General features: G+C 36.8%; 1 non-coding gene across 1 annotated transcript; it reads left to right on the top strand.

The window, feature by feature from the left end:
- Positions 1-10,295: 10,295 nt before the first annotated feature.
- Positions 10,296-10,367, top strand: TRNAT-GGU (transfer RNA threonine (anticodon GGU)). Its single transcript has one exon. It is a non-coding gene; the product is annotated as a tRNA-Thr (tRNA).
- Positions 10,368-16,507: the final 6,140 nt, after the last annotated feature.

Below are 16,507 nucleotides of genomic sequence, written 5' to 3' on the forward strand. Positions count from 1 at the left end.
ATGATTTATAAAATAAAGGGATTACATAGTAAGTGCGGAAAATACATATAAAGACCATAAATAAATGACTACATCCTCGAAAACGAACTCTCGACTCCTTGACTCTATTCACCATCGATACACAATCTCCAAGCATCCACGAACCTTACCGCCACTAATAGCTATTTTCCTGCACATTAAACAAAAAGGAATGAGCCTAATGCCCAGCAAGGAAAATCTAACACATACATCATGTACATAAATTTCATAATAAACATAAAGACATAACATAACACTAATACATACACCTACTATAATGGCCATTATTACTTGGGGTCCCATAGACTAAACAAGTCATATGCCTATGAGATTAGTGGGGTCCTACTAGCTAAGTAGGTCATATGCCCATAATCTATTTGGGGTCTTGTTAGTCATATGGGTCATATGCCCAAGCCTACAGCATACATATTCATAACATATTTTATAACATATTTCATAACATAAAACATAAGATAACACAAGCATATAACATATAGATTCTATCCTATTTTCCTTACCAAAGTTACCGGGATATGTGAACAGCGTTAAGACTTTGGAACACTCCTAATAACCATTATGAAAAAGAGTAAGTCTAATGAAGAAAAAGAGATGAAAATGAATGGGAAGACTAAACCATTGAGAAACATACTTACCAAAACTTATGTGCTCAAGAACTTAGATTTCCTAACCAAAATAAAGATTAAGGTTAGAGGCTGAGTAGAAGGCTATGAGAAAGAAAATAACATAAAACCAATGAACTAGAGTTTTGGGTTACCTTAAAGACTTGTAAGACCAATCTACACCACAAACCGAAATACTATAGAACCTTACTTCCCAAAGTGTTTGATAAGCTTATGATGATCAAGCTTATGATTTCCCCAAACCAGGTGTTTACACTCTCACACTCACTTAGCACTTGCAGCCTCTGAACTTAGAGCAAAAGATGAATAATGGCTGGGTACTAGGTCCTATTTATAGAGTTTAGGAATGAAAGGATCTTGATTTTACTTGAATAAAAATAATAGCTTTTTAGGTGAAAATAATTTGAATAATAGTTCAGCAGAAGCTGAAGACTCGTTCAAAAAGATGCTGGACTTATCAAGAGGTTGAATGGCTGAATGGAAAAAGAATTCAAAAACTTTCAAAACATACTGAAGGAGGCGATATATTGCCCCCTGTAGGCGATATATCGCCTGGGCCAGTATGCCCGAGGCAGTCGTGCATCGTCTCGTGTTTTCCGTATCTACGTGCTGCGATATATCGGCACACGCTGATTAATTAAACACGAAATTACACATTTTTAGCTAAGTTTGAATGGAGTAAACAGCCTTGACTAAGCCCTCAACGTATTCAAAGCTGCTGACTGACCTTATAGCATTCAAACTTTTACCCTTATTAAATTAAATCCTCAAAATACTTAATCCTTAATCACCCATCCATAACATGTTCTTAAAATCCTATTGGTTCTTATCTAATCCTTATAGTATAATAAATATTATCCTTAATATCAGTCATATAATCAAACCTTAGGTTAAACTTAATATTCTTAAACTATAGGTTAAACTTAGAAAATCTACAAGTACTACTATGAGTGTCCAAATAATTCTCAGTCTGAACCAAAAATCCACAGTTACAAAGATAATACTATACATACTATAATACTACTAAATAATTAGCTAAGTAAAGTTCTTGGACTCTACAACACATTAAGCATGCGATCTATTTAACCTAGTAAAAGCATTACACTCAATGGAAACAGGTTAATCTAGGCAACAAATTCATTAAGCATGCAATTCATTTACCCTAGGTTCTATTTTTCATCACAATCAAAATACTCGTCATAATATCCTAATTGTAATTTATCACTCTATTTAGAATCCTAAACTATTAGGTGAATAGCAATCCTAAGATGATATTAGAACAATGAAAAACCCTAATTAGTGGGCATCTAAACAAGATTTTACAATATTCATAACATGCCTATAGAAAGAAAAAAAACGAATTAAATAAGGGAATATATGATAGAAGCAATTTAATATAAGGGGATAGAATGAATAAAATTCATCAATGCATTCAAGATCTAAGGTTTTGAAATAACCCTCAACTATAAAGAAAGCTACTACATAATCACATTCATATTCATAAACATAAATATTCAATGAAAATAAAAGAGTTTTGAGAAGAAAGAAAAACTAGATTGAAGAATGTATATGTTGATGTCATTTCTCCTCCTCTACTGCTCTAGCCTCTAAAATTCGCAATCCAAAGTTATATTCAAAGTTAACCCTAATCTCTTTTATAGCTCATAAAAAATTACATTTGAAAATTAAAATTTTAAGAAAAATGCTATCGCAGGCCGCGACCACTGATTCCTAGTGGCCGTGGCCACGGGATGTTTCTGGGCAGGCTACGCACGATGGCCGGTGTAAAGACCCAACTAACTTAAAGACCTCAGACCTTTAAAAACTACTAAGACATACTACTATCTTTTGGATATATTCATAAAATAATAGACTTAATTATAGAAAATCCAAAATACGAGATCTCATTGTTATTACATAAAATCATAAAGAAAAACAAAACATTTAATTAATTGTTCAAATACTAAATGCGGAAATCATAAATACATAAATAAAAGACTCAAATATCAACGTCATCCTTGATCGATTCCATCGGTCCATTTCTTTAGTCCTTTCCCAATACACATGCCAAAGCCACCTAGGATCTGTCCTGCCTTCCGAGTTCATTTACTTGCACGGAAGTTCATTTACCTGCACCATCTAAATAAAAAGGAATGAGTCTAATGTCTAGTAAGGAAAAACTACTAAAGCATAACATAAAACATAAGACGTAAAAACATAAGACTACAAACTAATGGCCTTTAACTCATTATCGTAGTATGTGATAGAAACCATCTAGGTCCTCTTGTTACTATTTAGAGGTAGGTTTATACACAAATATAGTCTACGATAATGATAAAAATCTCAGGATTTGCTTATTATTTGTTATCTTTACGAGTTTCCAAATAAATCCTAGCTTGAACCAATGACCACGAAAACTAAAATACTACAGCACAAGCTACTACTATCTAGGATGCTAACCGGTCGTTCCTCATAACTTAGGTCTTTCTGAAGTGCTGACGTATCATACTTGAGAACGTGGGATGGGTCTGACACATATCTACACAGCATCGAGATGTGAAACACATTGTGGCTATCTGCTAGAGCTGGCAGTAGGGCTAATCTATATGCTACTGGCCCCACCTTGTCCAATATCTCAAAAGGACCTATAAATCGGGGACTAAGTTTGCCTTTCTTCCCAAACCACTTCACTCCTTTCATAGGAGATATTCTTAAGAAGACTTGATCTCCGACCTTGAATTCCACATCTCGTCACTTGGCATCTGCATACCTCTTTTGTCGACTCTGAGCAGGGAGCATACACTTTTTAATCAGTTCCACTACGTCTTGAGCCTCTCTAACAGCCTCGGGTCCAAGAAGTTGTCTTTCTCCTACCTCATCCCAATGTAATGGTGACCAACATTTCCTTCCATAAAGTAGTTCATAGGGCACCATACCGATCGTTGCCTGATAGCTATTATTGTAGGAGAATTCTATAAATGGCAAATACTTACTCCATGATCCTCCGAAGTCTAGTACACAAGCACGTAACATATCTTATAAAATCTGTATGGTACGCTCGGACTGTCCGTCGGTCTGAGGATGAAATGTCGTACTGAGACTTAGCTTGGTACCCATGGTTTGCTGCAATATTCCCCAAAATCTCGTTGTGAACACTGAACCTCTATCGGATACTATGGTCTTAGGGATTCATGTAGTCATACAATTTCTCGAACATAAATGTCTGCATACTAGTCCACAGTGTATGTAGTCTTGACAGGCAGGAAAGTGAGCTGACTTGGTGAATGTATCTACTTCAACCCAAGCTGAGTCATGTTGCTTATTTGTTCGTGGTAATCCTATCACGAAGTCCATGGCTATGTCTTCCCACTTCCATTTCAGAATACTAAGCGGATGCAATAAGCCTGCGAGTCACTGTAGTTCTGCCTTTACTTGCTAACATATTAGGCATTTAGACACATACTCAGCTACGTCTTTCTTCATTCCCGGCCACCAATATAGGCCTTAAGTCGTGAGTCATCTTGGTAGACCCTGGGTGAACTGAATATGGGGTAGTGTGTGCCTCTTCTAATATCTTCATCTTAATTCCATGATCATTGGGCACACATATCCGACCCTTATATTTCAAGAACCCATGTCCTGTTATAGAGAAATCTGTAGTCTTGCCTTCTTTGACTGCAGACATATGTGATACTAACGTGTCCTCATGCCTTTGCCCAATTCATATATCATCTAGTAAACTCTACTGGATGGACAAGTTAGCTAGTTGACCCATGACTATTTCAATCCTGGCATTAATCAGCTCTTGCTGTAGCGGCTTCTCAATTCTGGATAATGCTGCCAGATTTCCGTAACTTTTTCGACTTAACGCATCTGCAACTACATTTGCCTTTCCTGGGTGGTATAGGATTTCGCAGTCATAGTCTTTTACTAGTTCCAACCACCTGTGCTGCCTCATATTAAGCTCCTTTTGCGTGAAGAAATATTTTAAGCTCTTGTGGTCCGTATAAATCTCACACCGTTTAGATAGTGACGCTAGACTTTTAGTGCAAAGACCATCGCCGCCAACTCCATATCATGTGTTGGATAGCATTGCTCATATTACTTCAAATGTCTTGAGGCGTAGGCTATCACCTTGTCATTTTGCATCAGCACACAACCTAAACCTTGCTTGGACGCATCACAGTATACTACAAACTTGTCGTTGGGTATGGGTACGCAAAGTATTGGTGCTGAACATAATTTATCTTTGAGAAACTAGAAGCTTTCTTGACATTTATTTGTCCAGTTGAAATTTTGCTGTTTTTTGGGTCAGGTTGGTAAGCGGAATGACTATCTTAGAAAAGCCTTCTACAAATCTCCGATAATAGCCTACTAGCCCGAGAAAACGTCTAACTTCTGACGCATTCTTAGTGTAACGACCCAAAATTACTAATAAGGCTTAAAGGCCTTGATTAGTGTGTCGAGAGGGCATAATTGGAAGATATGTGAATTAATGGTGAAAATGCCTGATTATGTGATATGCATGATCCTATGATTATATGGATATGTAAAATGCATGTTTAAGAGTATTAGATAAGCATGCGGGCCCTGTTTAGCTTGTAAGGGCATAATTGTAATTTTGGCCTATTAGGGCATAAATGTGATATACTGTTGAGACCACATTCTTATGTGGATATATTTATATTTGCAGCATTCGGCACGAGGTGGTCCTAGGGAGCAAGTAGCGGGAAAGTCACAACGGGACCCAATACTTGACTCGGGGCGAGTCAAGGGGTATTTTGGATATTAGACAGTTATTTGGGTTACCGAGTTATGGAAATAAATAATTGGAGATATATTTGAGGTTAGGAAGCCTAGGTGGGAATATTGGGGAAATTTACAATTTTGCCATCGGGGACGTTTTTGGTACCTCGAGCCTTGGGATTAACTCAAGATGCTTAAGTTAGATAAGACAAAGGTAAGAAACATTTAGAAGCCTGCCTGAAACCGACTTTCTCTCTCTCTCTCTCTCCTCTCTCTCAAGGAGTCTCTCAAGCTAGCCATTGGAACCAAAGGATTTTTGGGCTGGAAATTCAAGAATTTGAGCTGGAGTTGTGGGGAGAATTTCTGTAGCAATCTGAAGGTTTAGACCAGGAGTTTAGGTGAGTATTGAATTGTAGTTTAGCTGACTTAATTCTGTAGATTTGAGCTGAGTTTTAAGTGTTTTGGGTTCTTGATTTTGAAGATTAAATTGGGGCTAAGGCTTGGGAATTAACTCAGCTTGCTCTTCAGTAAAGGTAAGCCTTTAATAATGGTTTAGCATCTGAATTTTTGGGAATTACTGTCTGTTCTAAGGAGTTTTTGAGCTTATGGGTTTCAAGATTAAAATGTTATTTTGATGAGTTTCTAGACTAGGTTTCTGCTGGGTTATGTTGCTGAAATCATGTTAGAATGTTTGTGATAATTGAATTGTGTTATTAGGATTATTTTGGGTGGATTTGAGTGAGGTTCGAGTGTTAAAAATGGTGAATTTTCTGGGTTGTTCTTGGTGTGCTGTGGCCCTATGGAGCAAAGAGGAGCCAAGAGGGCTCAGAGGCAGAGGCGGACTGCGGCGCCTCAGAGGAGTGCCGCGGCGCGTGTTTAGTTTTCCAGGGAGGTCGAGCCTCTGATTTTGAGGTGGGTCGCGGCATGGGTCCATAGGGTCGCGACCCTTAAAGGGATTTTTGGCCTTTTGGAGTTTTTAAGCGCAGGAACCTAACCTAGGGTGCACGGGAGCAATCCCACTACCGTGTTTAGTGGAATTCGATGTCCCGGAGGTTAAAACCTTATCCGGAAACCTTTATACAATTATTAATGGAATCTCTTATCTTGGTTGTGACTAGGTATAAGCTAGGGCTCGGGAAACAGATCGTGCTCAAGAGGCATCTCGCGTAATCAAAATACTTGGAAATTAAAGGTAAGAAAACTGCACCCGTTTATGTGGATAGGTTAGGACTAAGTGTTCTCTATATTCGTATGCACTGTTGTGATAAACCATGTGAATATGTTGGGAATAAGAGCTCCCTATAATTGTATAAATGTCATGAGGTTGTATTATGCCATGGAGGACATGTGATAAACGGCGTAAGAGTGCTGAAATCAACACTTGCGCACAGGGCGCGGCTCAACCACTGGTAGCTGAGGACAACTTATTAATCACTGAGCTCGGTTGAGCTGGCCGGAGTCAGTGGATATAACACTGGGGGCAGCCTAAGTAAGCCGAAGACAGTGGGTTAAATAGAGGGTGCGACCTAAGGGTGCCAACTCTGAATATTGTTTAATGGTTATGATAAATTGTTGATTATGAACGTGATTATTGTTGTTAATCTGATGAATATGATATGTTGATTATCTGGATGACAAGTTGTTAATTGGTCGATTGTTGTCACTGAACAGGTGAATGTTATGAATTGTTGAATACTTGGTTATGCTTTGTAGAATAATTGGTTATTGATATTGTTCATGCTATGATATTATGTTTTCTTGATGGGCCTCGGCTCACGGGTGCTATGTGGTGCAGGTAATACTGCTAATTCTAGTTCGCTCATTTCATTTAAAACACGAAATTGGAATCCTTTTTATTGTATTTCTTCTCTTCAATCATTGATAAGAACTAAAAAGTCACAAGTTTAATTCAAATTAATCACTTTGACTTACTGTTTCTATGTATATCATAAGTAAAAAAAGCAGTAGGAACTAGAATGAACAGTGCAGTAGCAATAAATGCGAGAATATTTACTTCCATAATTTCATCGTTTCATTTTTCTTTAATTCGAAATAACTCGGGATTTAATCCCATAGAGATAATAAATCTTTTGTGTGTAAATTCAACGGGATGAATTACATTTCGATGTAATCGAATCGGATCAATATCATGAATAACAATATCTGACAAATTGATTCATCGTCAAGAATTGAATAGTATAACATAGGAAGATCTTTTATCCATACCGAATTCAAAAGTAAATTCCTGATACAATTACAATAAAAAATGACTTTACTCTCTTGTTATTTCTATTTTTAATTCTTTTCCACCCATTCCATTCTTTTCTATAACCTACTGCCCTCTTTGGACAATCATTTGATGAAGTATCATTTTACACTTACATTGGTTGTAAACAAACCCAAACAAACAATAGAATAAATTAAAAAAATAAAAAGAAAAGGGATTCCTGTTGGGAATTAAATTCTCCTGTTTGTACTCCCTTTCGCAAAAAATGGAAGGGATGAATTGCTCTATTTTTTATTGGATTTGGATCTATCGAGACTGACGGGGCTCGAACCCGCAGCTTTCGCCTTGATAGGGCGGTGCTCTGACCAATTGAACTACAATCCCAGGGAAATAACATAATAAAATGTACAGTCTACAATACATAGTTTTATGATTTCATTCTTTCAATGAATTTTTTTTTCTTTACCTCTTTTTTTCCTTTTTCCTTAGACTTTACATTTCCAGATCTTGATAGGAATCTAGATCATTAGCAAGATAAGATCAAAACTTGTTGAAAAAAAGAAATAAAGAAATAGAGTAAATAAATAACGATAACGGTAAGATATATCAATATCATAATAGAAAAGTTTGACTTTTGATTTTTGCGATGGGTATCGAGCATTTCTGGAGAAGAACAAATGGTTTATCATTTCATGGCAGATCGGCGAATTTTTGGGTCGAGCTGGATTTAAACCAGCGTAGACATATTGCCAACGAATTTACAGTCCGTCCCCATTAACCGCTCGGGCATCGACCCGGGAAGAATCAATCCAGGCTTAGTGATAATCCATGATCAACTTCCTTTCGTAGTACCCTACCCCCAGGGGAAGTCGAATCCCCGCTGCCTCCTTGAAAGAGAGATGTCCTAAACCGCTAGACGATGGGGGCATACTTGCCCGACCGACATGATACTATGATCATAGTATGAATAGTTTTTTGAAATTGTCAATATAATGGAAGCGTATGACTCAATTCAAAGGATCTTTCTATATTCCACGATTATATATAATTTTTTGATAATTTCTATTCATGACTCGTTCATTCTAATCGACATTCTATAATTCCATAAAAAAATCTATTTTCTTTTTTTTTTTTTCTTAAAATTTGAATTTTTTTTCTCTAATAATTAATAATTTTGTTTGGGGGACAGGCCAAATCGCTTTATTAATAATTCAAGGAACTATTTTTGATCTAGGTTGAAGTAGGTACAGGTATCAATCAAATGAATTTCATTATGATGTCAATTAGGATCTGTCTTCAAACTGAAATTCCGTTTTTAGTAATTACCAAATTAATTAAACATTGAATTAATTAAAATGCGGAATGGTAATTAGTTGTTTACACAGAAAACAGTTCTGTCGGGACAGAATCCGAACTTGTCACAACAGAACTGAACATAAGAATAGACAGTGCAAAAATTAAAGAACACAACGAATTTTTACAAGGTTCAGAAACCCTTTCGGATAACCTACTCCTTAGGGCCACGCCCAGAGAATAAACTAATTAGTAAAGAAACAAAGTGTACAAAAGCATTGACTTAAACAATGTAAGACTCCCTCTTAAACTATTGCCGCAATCTTGTTGTACTCTTCTCTACGAATCTGGTTTGATGAAATGCTGATTCTCTTGAACTCCCTTCAAAGAATAGCGAGTGCACACTTCCTCCCAAAGTGAGACTTAGATAGAATCCTCTCCCGAAGATCCTTGTGAACACGTTCACAAAAGATACTATCTGTTTAAATGGACTATATAGATATCCACAAGTACACTCAGCACTCTCACAAAGATTAAGGTGAACAAACTTAATCTCTACAAATAAACACACTCTTCAAAATAACGTAATGTTTACAAATATTCGAAATGGAAGAGATGAAAATTCCAAAGGCCTTGGCAAGGTATTTATAGGCAGAGAAATCGTCCAAGGCCATCATATTCTGGAATCTTTGAAATCAATTTGCGAATTCATTTGATTTAGGAAAACAGCCAGCCAGATGGATTCTGTGTCGACAGAAAAGGAAACTGATGAGTCAGCAACGTAATTAGTTTTATCTGGCAGGACGAACATGGTCATTTCTTTTGACCATGTTCATTTTCAACACCTTCTTTATTTCCAGAATAGACATAATCCCATATAATCCCTGAAAATAATCTCAAGATATTTGCACAATATATTTTTACCAAAAATTGATTATTTGAGATAAATAAGGCAACAAATATATTAACACTTAAAGATCTTTTCACATTACAAAACCAGCTGAAAATATTACCAATAAAACCGAAAATCAATATGGAGATATGCTACTGATTTTTCTTTAATCAATTAAAATATTTTGTCTAAATTAAAGTTTAGCCAAAAAAGGATTTTACACAAACAATTCATTGCATTGATATTTATCAAATCCAATATCAATAAACTTTTTTTTACTTATATTTATACTTTTAAAGTACACCCTATACTGATTATGTAAATCAAATTTCTCATTCCTGAGTTAACCGCTATATTATATATTGAAAATATATTATAATGTATACGATGGATTTATATACATATAACATATAATATGTTTATACACTTAAACAAGGACATAGTGACTAGTGGCTTATTCAGGAATTGAATCAAACAGGCCCTTTTAACTCAGTGGTAGAGTAACGCCATGGTAAGGCGTAAGTCATCGGTTCAAATCCGATAAGGGGCTTTGGTTTTTTCATAAAACTCCCGTGGGAGTATTCATAGTTGAAGGAAGAATAGAGATATTGTTTATATTTGTAATAAAATAAATAAAGTAGCAAACAATATTTCTCTTTTATTAAAAAAATTAATAGAAATATAAATTTTTTATTGAATTCTACTATATCTAGTATACTAATTATATAGTAATTCTAGTTATAAGGTTGAACATTTTCTATTATGTTTATTATATTATAATGTATAATGAATAATATTTAGTTGATAAAAAAAAAACAAGTTGTCTACTTGAATCTCCAAATATTCCTATTTTCTATTATTGCAATCAAATCAATTAGAAATCAAAAAAATCAAAAAGTAAGTGGACCTAACCCATTGAATCAGAAATATATCCACTATTCTGATATTAAAATAAATATTAAAATTAAAAATTGGAACAGTGGGGCTTTTTTTTTCATATTTCTTTGGACTACACGGGAATCTGTCGATATTGCCGATTAAATCTTCTTTTTCCTAGATGTTTTCAAGGAATAAATTGCTATTCCCCTCCTTTACAGAAAATAGTTTATTCTAATAAGAGACGTTTTAACTATTTTTATTCCAGACAATGTGATGTAAAATGGGTGTGAGAAAGAGGCTTTCATTTATAGTTTACTATTATTTTATTTAATATTATTTATTAGATTGAAATTGAATATTGTAGTGAATTTAATAATAGGAAATTCTTGAATTTAAAAGAAAATGAAAGAATAAACTATAAAGTAATAAAATATATGATACTTTAATACACATCTAAATTCGAAAAATTTCCCAACGGGAGTCAGGAATAAGAAATAAGATTAGGTGATGGAACGAGAGGAATATGTCTAGGGATCTATCGGTAGCGAGAAGGGGGATCACACTTCTTTTTTGAGCAGTTCTTTAAAAAAAAAATCAGATAGATAATTGATGAATAATAAGACAATTCATGGTTGAATTGACCATGGGTTGGAGAGCTCTGGGGGCGAGGTGTACATTGTCAGCTGCTCGGCCGCCACGGTCGAGGGTTTGTATAAGGACGGAAACCTAAAATGTGTATTTTTCCATTTAAGTGGCTTTGATTATTCATAACATTCAAAAATTCTGTAATTATGTCATTTAAACCCTGATTTGGGATCCTATGTATCAAACATTTATTTTAATGAAAGTTATTCGTTATAACCAAAATCTTTTAAACCTAACATGTTTATGTCTTTAAATTCACATTTTTATTTAAATGACTTGATTAGCAAGTCTTGAACTACTTCAAACACACAGTGTAACGGTCTTGGTTATCCAGGGCGTTACAACTTGGTATTAGAGCAGTTTAGGTTTAAGGGTTCCTGAAGATTGGCTGGACATGTACACTCGTCGTTAAAGACAAGCTCAACTCAGAGTTTTGTAATTGAGTATATGAGATTATATGCTTAAGTTCTTGATTTAAATATGAATATATTATGTTGTATGATTATAGGAAGCATAAGATACTGATAGGGACTGGCCCTTGACTATTGTGTGATGAGATTGAGGTGTGCTGATCAGCATTGCTATTGCATGTGAATGAATATTTGGATAATGGTTTGCATACTGATTGTATGTGGTGAGCTGCCTAAATCGAACTTATATGTTGTATCTATTTATTAGTATGTAGAAAGCATGGTAGAGTGTGAATATAATTGGTAGTAATAAAAATTTGGTAGCTAAATGCATAGAATTGTGAATTATTGTTTATTATGCTTTATGTATGCATGATTATTGTGGTTATTTGGACCAGGTTGTGGATTGGTTCGGAGTGTGGACCTCAGGGCTGAGGAGTTTAGTCAGCAGTGGCGGATGAATTAAAATTATTTGCGCCCAGAATGGTTAAGTGGACTTGGTGTGGTGTTAAAGGGGGTTGCAGATGACAGTCGGGGTTGGAAACCTCCATCTGCCCCTGAAAGTTGCAGCAGATGTTCGCTAGTATGTGAGTAAGCTGGGGGGTCTAATAGCTGAGACTAAATGAAAGAATAGCAGACTTTTCAGGGGAAGGAGCTGCTTTGTATACTTTGACAGTGAGGATACCAGTGTTGGTTTGATATGAGGATACAGACAGATAAGAGTACTAAATGGAAGGCCTAAAAGGCGTTATCCTCTGGTTTTGAGGAAAGTTTGGGTATGCCTAAGAATTGGTCAGTGGATGGGCAAAGCTAATTCCATCCTTGGTTATACAAAGATGCGAGGTCATGACTAAGGGGTTGTGCTAAGTATTTGTGGCAGAAGGATGCTCGGGAATGGTACTCAGACCGAGACATTGGCATGATGGGTTGGGAAGAACTCAGATGGTAACTTGATACAAGAGGTTATAAAGACATAGTTTGAGCTGCGAAGACTAATAGGCTTATGAGTTTGATTTGGAATGATAAGGTAACAACAGTGTATGCCAATGAATTTTGTGAGTTGAACAATTCATTTTAGAAATTGATATAGGTGGGTGTAGCTAAAAATGATGACCCATTTAAGGATTAAACTCTGGAATGGTCCAGAGCATCAGGGCTGCTCCAATGTATAAGATCTTCATTTGTATTTGGGCAGCAGAGAGGGCCATGTTATTTGAGATCTTTGGAATGAGGTATAGAGCATGAATTTCGTAGGGCAAGAGATGCAAATGACGGTATTTCCATTGGTGGAATTTAGTAAGGACAGATTCTTGGTAATCGAAGTAGAAGAACCCCGGACAGTTCTATGGCTCCTGGTCTTGGCAGGAAGGGGTCTGATTTACAAGATAGCCGTCAGGACAGTGATGGGAACCAGTGGGGTTGTTTATTATGCACCAGAGGTAGGGGACGACACCTGGAAGGATGTCAGGTGAGGGCACGACTTCTACATGGAATGATTCGATGTGTTAGGATGGATTGCCCATGATTAGGGAATGGAAGACTAGAATGCCTTGTTATATTAGAAGTCTGAGGCTAGTTCCTTGGAGATGATCAATTGACTGGATAGTTCACATTTTTGGTTATATAATGAACTGGAAGAGTTCGATGTTGAGAATGTCTCAGGAAAGGTTCAGACATAGAGAATGTGCCTCAGGGGTAATATATGAGGGACTGGAGATATAGTATTTGTTGAGGAGGAATTAGAAACTTCTGGAAGAGGAATTGAAATACAAGTAATGAAGACGTTCGTAGTGAGAGTCAAATTAAAGAGACAACCATGGATTGTAGGGGATATTACCTGGGGAATGTTAATTGGACTGAATGGAAATTGAGCTGACCAATAGGAATTCTGATGGGTATACAAGGAATTACTGGGTATGCTTCAGGACTGAGCTACGGACAGAGCATCATATTGTGAGAATTGTTGGCATCATTTGTTAAGGATGAAGAGTTTAATTCTCGGTTACAAGATAGGACAATGTCTTCAGGAATTGATCTACGATCTGGTTATTACAAACTGGGGATCAAGGAAAGAGACATTTCAAGAATTACTACTTGTACCAGGTAGGGTGTGATGAATTGGTAACAAAGGTTCTTAACTGATTCAAGCTTCAGCAACACAGGTAAGTTCTACAAGCAGAAAATATAGGAACAGTGTGAACAAGCCACCTTCAGGTTTATTGGCGGTATGTTGGACTACTCTCTAGTTAGAAGTGGAATGCGAACGACTACTACGCCGATGATGTTAGTACTAAGGAAGCAGGGCCACAGGTAGGGCTCCATGAAGTGTCAGTTTGGTCTCTCTAGGGGTATTCAAAATAATGCTACAAGAAGCGAAGGGGTCAGGTATGAAGAGATTTGATCTGAAGCCACAGAGAAGCTACTAAAGAACATTTGAAGGATAGGGAGCACAATGAGGCCAGTAAACGCGTCATCTACTACGTAAGTATCTTCGCATGCAGCTACACCAGAGTGGGGATAGTAAAACTTGAAGTTAGACTGAATGGATAGTGTCAGATTAGAAGTTCAGAAGACAGAGTGGGGATTGATTAGCACTTGGTGATGCAGGAATATGCGTGTTATGGATGAATACAAAAGGGTAGCATGAAGGACCTAATTTTTTATAAAGATATGAAATTGTGAGTGGTACATCATAGGTTGAGACGCGCCTAGGCACGAACTGGCGCGAGGATGGATCGAGCCTCGCGGGAGGTAAAAGAATGGGAACATGGTCGATATACATGGAACGTTAAGTTGGCAGTGTATGCATAGCGTAAGGTATTTGAGCGTTCGGTCATTTGTAAGAAGGATAACCTTGGGACCAAGATTTAGTGAAACGTAATGGATGGATGGTTCATGTTAGAAGTCCTTGACTGTATGAGGAGGAGATTTAATTGGAGGTAGATCTCTTACTTAGGAGGTGTATGTCACTTGAACAGAGCGCCACAGACTTCAGTGGAACGAACAAGATAACGATTGAGATTGGTATAGCATCAGTATGTGGTGATGAACAGATACGTATTCCTTTGGACAATAGAATCCAGAGTGATGGTTTTGTGGAGACGGGGAAGAACCCTATGAGTGTAACGCGAGTTAAGGTACAAGGATCGGATGAGTGGTTCGATGGGAATTTGGCGTGGAGATGAGAATTCTAAATGGATGTCGTTCCACCTTCTAGGGCATATTGTACTGGGAGGTTTAAGTGGGTGACAAAATTTAATATACTAGGACATTGGAAAGGTAAAGTGATATGGTGATGGGTCATAGGAATAGACCACATTAGACTATAAGTAAGATGATTGGACAGGGAAGGTTATAACTCAGCTGAATGAGTTAATGTAGTTTGGTTCATATGAACTGGTAATGGGGCAGAGCATTGATAATGCTGAGTTGAGACCCTATAATTCTCCAAGTTTTGGGAAGGAACTAAAGAACGAAGAGAATAGAGTGAGAACCTGGAGTTATTGGTTGATTGCAGATGGAATAACAATCTGAAGACTTAACAGTTATTTTTAAGGGATTAAGCATTGAGTGTGTGAATATTTGAGATATTAAGGAAAGTGTAATCCTTGATGAAGTAGTCATAGTGATGAATGCTGGAGTACAACTAAGGTGACACGACATAGGACATGGTAAGATAAAAAGCAAGGAGTACTATGCTAAGTAAAGAAATGAAAGGTAGTGGGTACTACAGTTTAGTATTGGTTCAGGGGAAAACCAAAGTGGTTGTTGGAATTTTTAAGGCAGGAGTGTCTGCCTATTTGAAAGGACATAAGAGCTTGTAAATTGTTAACTTTGGAATACAAAGTTCTAGGATGAGAGATTTTTATCTCTCCAAGTAGTGCAGACTAGGAAGAGTATGATATTCTGAGAAGAAAGGGGAGTTCTGACTCCCGATTCGACAAGAATTATGAGGTTGTACCAAGGGTTAGGCCAGGGGCCTATAAGTCGATCTCACCTTGGTAGGGTGATGACTCATGAATATTTCTGGTATCGATGATAAAACAATAAAGCGGCTGTTGATGAAATAGGCAGACCCTGGAGTTTCTGCAGATCTGATGTGCAAGCAAAGGTTAACGAAAGTATAGTTATTAGACAAAATCTTGTGGAACAGGATTATTACTCTCGTAAGAGTGTTATCGAAGAGTAAGAGTAAAGGCGTTGGACCTTGGGAATTATAGACAGAGGTACAAGGTTTACTAACTGATGTGCTCGAGTAAATTTCGAGGACGAAATTGTTATAAGGATGGGATAGTTGTAACGACCCAAAATTACTAATAAGGCTTAAGGGCCTTGATTAGTGTGACAGGAGGGCATAATTGGAAGATATGTGAATTAATGGTGAAAATGCCTGATTATGTGATATGCATGATCCTATGATTATATGGATATGTGTAATGCATATTTATGAGTATTAGATAAGCATGCGGGCCCTTTTTAGCTAATAAGGGCATAATTGTAATTTTGGCCCGTCAGGGCATAAATGTGATATACTGTTGAGACCACATTATTATGTGGATATATTTATATTTGCAGCATTCGACACGAGGCGATCCTAGGGAGCAAGTAGCAGGAAAGTCACAACAGGACCCGATACTTGACTCGGGGCGAGTCAAGGGGTATTTTGGATATTAGACAGTTATTTGGGTTACCGGGTTACGAAAATAAATAATTGAAGATATATTTGACGTTAGGAAGCCTAGGTGGGAATATTGGG

The sequence above is a fragment of the Humulus lupulus genome, chromosome 1, assembly GCF_963169125.1.
Source record: "Humulus lupulus chromosome 1, drHumLupu1.1, whole genome shotgun sequence".
In the NCBI taxonomy this organism is placed as follows: domain Eukaryota; kingdom Viridiplantae; phylum Streptophyta; class Magnoliopsida; order Rosales; family Cannabaceae; genus Humulus; species Humulus lupulus.